The 7,672-nt window shown below is 33.2% G+C and overlaps 1 pseudogene; it reads left to right on the top strand.

The window, feature by feature from the left end:
• The window catches only part of LOC110324021, an 8,790-nt pseudogene extending 1,777 nt beyond the window's left edge, over positions 1-7,013 (top strand).
• The last annotated feature ends 659 nt before the right edge of the window (positions 7,014-7,672 follow it).

The following is a 7,672-nucleotide window of genomic DNA, read 5'->3' as shown; positions in this document are numbered from 1 at the left end:
AGAGAGAGAGAGAGAGAGAGATTATAGATATATAATGTATATAGAATATAGATAGATAGATTAAGGTATATGTGTGTGTCAGGTAAGGACTGAATGCAGTGAGAAAATAGAAATTAGCAAGCTAAAATTATAACCGGTTATTTGCCTAAAGCCACTTTCTATAGCTCCAAAATTAAAAGGAGTCACACATAGCCTGGTAGCTTCACTTGTGAGCTGAAGATCATATGGTGAAAGGGAAGGTATTGGTGTCTATTGCCAAAGAAGAAGAAGCAGCACTGAGTGGGGAAGGCTGATGATGGGGAATTCAGTCCTGTCACTGTCACTACAAAGACAGAAACATGCTTTCCAAAGAATCAACTACCAAAAATGAAAAGACACAAAAAATTACCAAAACTCACCCAAGGCCAAGCATGGCTTCCTTTCATATCATCAAGAATATCAGGGTCTCATAAAATACAGATCAAATAAAGTTTGCAAAAGGCCATGATACTCACAGTGGAAACTACACCAAATTATGAATGTAATCAATTGTCTTCAAGACAGACACTAATTCAAGTAGAACAAATTGAGTGTTACTGACACACACAACAAATCTCTATGAATAGCATTAAAAGTCACTGACCTTAATACAATATCAAAAGAAAAAATTACAGAACCTGATACAACAATTTGTAATCAGAATAAAAACTTACCATGGAGTAGAACCATGAATGACTTAAATAATAGAATTAGGAAAAAGATGCTGAAATGATCATTCCAATATCCTTCCCAAGTCAAAAATGTGATATAAATGGCCCAGATTAGGAAAAAAAACTGAACATGCTTTTTTTTTAATCTCCAACTAATAATAAAAATTTAATAATATTTAATGATTTCAAGATATTTAATTATTTAAAGTCAAACAATAGACTTAGCATAACATAATATATGCATTAGAATATAAAACTCAATGTTAGAAACATTATAGTACATCCAATGAAAATTTTAATGAAAATAAGAGGTTAATTTGTTATATATTACTGAACATTTGAAATATAAATAAAGAAAATATCTAATAAAAAAGAAAATATAATATATCATGCTTTAATTTCTGAACATGCTTTTAAGATCTGAATGGAATTTCTAAAGATATAAAAAATTTAGTATTTGCAAGGGAAAAAAAAGAGCTCATCGAATTGAACAGTATTTTAGAAACTTTAAAGAGAAGAATCAGTAAACTGGAAACAACAGGCAGTCCACACATAAAAGACAGAAAAAAACTCTTTAAGCAGACTGAGTAGAAGATGTCAATTATGGAGTCATAAGCAAAAGGTGTTTGATGAAATAAAGACCAAAACAATAATTTGATTTCTAAAAAAAAAAGTCTTCTACATATAAAAATGTACATAAAAATAATAAACAAACTGCAGTAAGCTTTTCATAATTAAATTGCTAAAAGTTAACTAGAAGAGGCAAACCTTCAAAACAGATGAGGATAGACATCAGATAAAACAGAATATAAATAAAATTGATCACAGACATATCAAGAATAAATCAAACATTAAAACAATAAATAATGTCTTTTATGTTCAAAAATTATAAAACCATGTTTACCAAAAATCACACATTCAAAAAAAGTATTTCAACACTATTAGACAATGAAAATATGATAAAACTTGTCTTCAAAAATTTGCATTGATGTGTATTAAGGGATGTTTTTAAAGCAAGGAAAATTAATATTACAGAAAACCTGGATTTACCAATGATAACAAAGAACCAGGATATTGTATGTATGTAATTAAATTTAAAGTTTTCTAATTTCAAAATTGTGAAAAACTTAGTTGATCATTTCTAAATATAGTTTATTCAAAAGCTGTGAATATTGTTCACAAGAAAATAATAAAATAAAAAGAGCCCTTCAGGACAGTAAATGCACACACATAATGAGAAAAACTTAACTTTCCTGCATTGTACAGATATGATACTAACTCCCCAGATAGTCAGTCAGTAATACAATAACTAAAACAAATAAAACTATCAATAATGTAAAATTTAAAACTAACGCCAAACAGCAATGCAAGAGTGTACATAAGATTTAACTTTAGGAGCTGGAGACATGGATGAGCATTTGGAAGTACTGAAAGCTCTTGCAGAGCACCCACATTCTATTTCCTGCTTACACCTATCTGTAACTCAAAGCTCTGGGGATCGAATGCCATTTTCCTGTTTCCACAGGTACTGCATACACTTGGTACAAAAACATGCCAGCAAAATATGCACACATAAGAAAATAAACCACTGAAAATTTTAACTTTAATGAGAAATAAAAGAATAAGATAGTAAAATTCATTCATATCAGTAATTACACTAAGTGTAAATGATCTATTTTTTTTTAAAAAATGACATACTGTAAGACTAGATAAAAAGTAAAATCCAAATGCTTTTATGGATTTTGTAATAAGTACATAGGAAATTCTCTTTGCTTCTAATGTAGAAATAATATTAAAAAGAAAATTATGAGTATTTATTTGTATCATACTGTAGGCTTCAAAACAAAGACTATAGTCATAAATAATGAAGGAAAACAGTAAACAATTTTACAAGCCAGATTATATGACAAGATTGTATGTGTTCCTATGTTTAGCTTCAAATTATGTAAAGTAAGATATAAGAAACAGCTTAGAATAACAACTGAAGATTTTCCTTCCTCATAATTGATGGAGTGAATAAAGGTGTGGAATAACTAAGCATCACTATGAGCTAGCATTGACAGACACTCATTGAACATACCGCAAAACAAGTGTTAAAGACATTAAACTGCAAAGGAATGGTCATCAGATTTTGAACTACACTAAATTATATTATTGAAGAGAAATGAACTTAAAAACACAGAAGAAAACATAAATTTAGTATCAATACTATGACTATTAAAAGAAAATATGTTTATATTAAGAATATATGTTTATATTAAGAATAAAATGTTTATATTAAGAATGTTTATATTAAGAATAAAATGTAGAGATCATAGAACTCAGATTCTATCTGAGTAAAATATTAAAACTAATTCAACTCAAGCTAAGTAGAAGTGAGAAAGAAAAGCACAGTGAGGAATGAGCTAGAAGGGGAACAGCTCATGTCAGCACACTCATCAGAGGGAAGAAAGGGGTCTCATGAGCACCCTAATACCAAGCTCAAGAATGTAATTGAAAGTACCTGAAATACTGACTTAATCTAAAGAATAGTAGGTGGGTGGTCTTATTTCTTTACAAAGTATGAAGTAGAAAATGTGCTTCTGGGCTAATAACCACTTTTCAGTAAGTGCATGAAATTTAAGAAGAAGGAAGTTCAAAGTGTGGATAATTTGATCCTTCCTAGAAGGGGGAACAGGATACCCATGGAAGGAGTTACAGAGACAAAGTGTGGAGCAGAGACTGAAGGTATGACCATCTATAGACTGCCCCACCTGGGGATACATCCCACAAAACAACCACCAAACTCAGACACTACTGCAGACGCCAAAAAGATTTTGTTGACAGGAGCCTGATATAGCTGTCTCCTGAGAGGATGCTCACAGTCATCCATTGGACAGAGCACAAGGTCCCCAGTGAAGGAGCTAGAGAAAATACCAAGGAGCTGAAGGGGTTTGCAGCCCTATAGGAGGAACTACAATATGAACTAACCAGTAACCCCAGAGCTCCCTGGGACTAAACCACCAATCAAAGAAAACACATGGTGTCTCCAGCTGCCTATGCAGCAGAGGATGGCCTAGTCAGTCATCAATGGGAGGAGAGGCCCTTGGTCCTGAGAAGAATCTATGCCCCAGTACAGGGGAATGCTAGGGCCAGGAAGCAGAAGTGGATAGGTTTGGGATCAGGGCAAGTGGGAAGGGGATAGGAGATTTTCAGAGAGGAAACTAGGAAATAGGATATCATTTGAAATGTAAATAAGGAAAATATCTAATAAAAAGAAGAGGGAAAAAAAAGAAATGTGAACTATTGTGCCCAAACTCCCTTACATTTGTGTAGTAAGTCTAAGCTGTTTCATCAGTCAAAGTGGCATTAAAAATCTGAACAAAAATAGACTATTTGTTATATAATGATGCAATTTCAAATAAAAATGTTTCTAACATCGTAATAATTTTATATGTAATAGGCATCTTATTTTCCTGGGTTTTATTGAAAAATTATACAGTATATTCTGGTCAGTTTTCCCTCCCTCATCTCCTCCCAGATCATGCCTCCTCACCAATGTAACTCCAAGCCTTTCTATCTCTTAGAAAACAGGCAAGAAAAAAAATGAAAAAGCCAAAAAGAAAAAAAAAAACAGAAAAAGAAAAGAAACACTCACACCATTCTCCCCAAACACACAGACACATACAGACACAAACACAAAATCAGAAGCCATAGTATTCAAACAAAAGACCAGTAAGACAAAGAATATCCAAAGAAATATGACAAAAACAACTGCAAAGATAACATTGAGCTTATTTGTGTTGACCATTTATTGTTGGGTATAGAACCTACCATTAAATGTGATTAATGTGTCCATTAGACTCCACTGGAGAAAGCCATTTTTCCTTTGCAAGTGAATGTCAATTGAAGATAGCTTCTGGTTTAGGGATGGGAGCTCATGTCCACTTTCTACTCTCAGTGGAGAAATTTTGAGGAGCAACATTACTCAGTGAACAACAAAGAAACAAGTTATAGTACTTTTTGGACTAGTTTGCCTTGAGGTAAATATAGTTCCCTATTAACTTGATTTTATCAGACCAATAAAAGAACAAATATTTTAAAAGTCTTCATTGTTTTCTTTTGACTTACTGTATAGCAGATATATGTTGACTAAAATCTTATACATCTATTCATAGAAAGATGAACCTAACCATAGCTAAAGACTTGTCTGCAGCATATCTATCACTTTCAAATAAAGGTGGGGCAGAAACTGGATCTCAAGCTATAGTCTCATTGAGCATTCACATGTTGAGTGTATGGAATACTAGTAGAGTATAAATATATTTGGCCACTGTATATGTACTTTCAAATTGGTTAAGGGCTTGATAAAATCACAGAGGAAAATAATCAGATTGCTCGAAGAAAACCTGGAAGGAAGTGAAATGATGAATATCCACACAAAGAAACTATCACTTGTTTTGTCTCATAACTTAAATATAGGGAAAATATACATGAAAATAAAAAGGTGACTATAGAGGATATGCAAGAAGAAATGAGGGTGATATACAGTAAGGCAGAGTAAGAGCATGATCACAGTGTATGATAAAGGTATATATAAATATTACGTTGAAACATCTATGTACATTAACTAATGCTAGTAAAAATGGGGGGAGGTATCATAAAATTGTTCCCTTATGCTGGAGAGATGCCTTTCCTTTAAGGGAACTTACGACTAAGCCTGTGAATCTGGAGCTTGAGCCCTAAAACCGAGACAGTGGAAGGAGAGAACTGACTTCCAGTGTCCTCTGCTTCCACCCCATGCGGTTCACCCTGCTCACCAACACCAAGTAAACACATGAAAATAACATTTAGCTATTTTATCTTCTAAAATCTGGGATTTTTCTGATGGTCTATCAAATTATGATAAAATCCATTTAAAACTGTTCTTAAAGTGAATTATCCAATTCTTATTCAGAATATCCATTGCTTAGATAATTTATGGCTTTGGGGGTAACATAGGAAGAATCACTGCATCTTTCCAACTCAACCTAATGGAACGTGTGTATAAGACATTCTTTGTACTGCTGTTAATGTTCACACTGCAACAACTAGATATTTATTTTAAATATTTTATCGTCCATTCCCATGTAAACCAACCACTACTGCGTAATTTAGTTCTGCTAAATGATGGAAATTTTATTTATTTCCATTTTTACCAGCGATAGCAAACATTTTTTTTTGTTGTTTTCTAATTTACCTCAAAGTCTGTGAGATATAAATGTACCATTTCAGTAAAATGTAGGATATAAAAACAGTATTCAGAAATGAATAGATTTCATATATAATAATAATGAATACTTTGAAAAGAAAGAATGAAAAGGATCCTATTCAAAAGAGCTTCAAAAATATATGCTAATCAAGTCAACCAAGAAGATGAAAGATGATTACACTGAAAACAAGGAATTGCAAATAAATGAATCCATGTTCAATGATTAGCAGAATTAATATTGTGAAATGGCTATACTAACCTACCACAAGTCATCTACAGGTTATAGATGTAATCCTTAAGAAAATGCCAATGACATTCTTGACAAAGATACGAAAAAGAAAAACATAAAATTCTTATGAAAACATACAAGATCCCGAATGAACAAAGCAATTCCAAGCAAAAGGAACAATTTGGAGGTTCCACCATATCTGACATCAAACTATACTACAAATAATACCAATCAAAATCACATAATACTCACATGAAAAACAGGGATGTACAACAACAGAATAAAAGAAAGAACCCAAAGTTAAACCCACTAAGCTACAGCACACCTAAATTTTGAAAAGGCTTTCAAAATAAATATTAGAAAAAAATAACACTGATACTTTTAACACTAGTATTTGAAGCACCACATCAAGAGGAAATTTCAGACTATGAAATGAAGTTAAAGGATTTAGATGTTGAGCAGCTTGGAATCCCAGGAGTACAGCTGTGTAGTAAAGATGCCATTTGGTGAATATGCACATATATGCCAAGAGCTTAGGCATATTGGAGATGCTGTTGTGATATCCTGTGCAAAGGATGGGGTGAAGTTTTCTGTAAGTGAGAGCTTGGAAATGGAAACATTAAGTTGTCACAAACAAGTAATGTTGAAAAAGAAGAAGCTGTGAACATAGAGATGAAAAGAGTCAGTTCAGCTAACTTTTGCTCTTAGGCATCTGAACTTTTACACAAAAGACACTCCACTGTCTCCTACAGTAACACTCAGTATATCTGCAGATATACCTCCTGTTGCAGAGCATAAAATTGCTGACATGGGATGCTTAAAGTATTATTTGGCTCCCCAGATTGAAGATGAAAAGAGATCTTAGACATTGCCAGAAACTGAGAAAACTAAACCTTCCAGGATTGCTTCTGAGTTTCCAGCATGTTCTGAAGTCTTTTCTGTCACCAAGTTTGTACCTGGGTATTCTTAAATATTAAAATAATATATGCAAATATCTTCTGTAAATAACCTACTTTCTTCTCTCCATTCTCCACAATTTGCTTAAAGAATAAGCTCTAAAGGAAAAACTGGTTCTGTTAACATAAATGTTTCTGCCTTAGAAATATTGGTGATTTTCTTATTTTCAATTTTATTTTTTCTTTTTTATTGGTTATTTATTTCCATTTCAAATGTTATTCCCTTCCCAGTTTGCCCTCCACAAAAGCCCTATCCCCTCGCCTTCCCATGCCTCTATGAGGGTACTCCCCAACCAGCACACCCTCTCCTGCCTCAGAACCCTAGCATTCCCCTTCCCTGGGACACCAAGCCTCCACAGGACCAAGGGGCTCCCCTCCCAGTGATGCCTGATAATGATTTTGCCTCTAAATGCAGTTCTAAGAAATGGCTTATAAGCACATCAAACTATTAACCATCATAGAAATGCAAATTAAAATTATACTATTGGTCAGAACAGCTAACACTAAGACACAATCAAAAATGCTGGTGAAAGTGACTCTTTGATCATTGCTTCTGGGAATGGTAACT

This window comes from Mus pahari, chromosome 7 (assembly GCF_900095145.1).
Source record: "Mus pahari chromosome 7, PAHARI_EIJ_v1.1, whole genome shotgun sequence".
NCBI classification, from domain to species: domain Eukaryota; kingdom Metazoa; phylum Chordata; class Mammalia; order Rodentia; family Muridae; genus Mus; species Mus pahari.
This window is presented reverse-complemented; position numbering and strand designations above follow the sequence as displayed.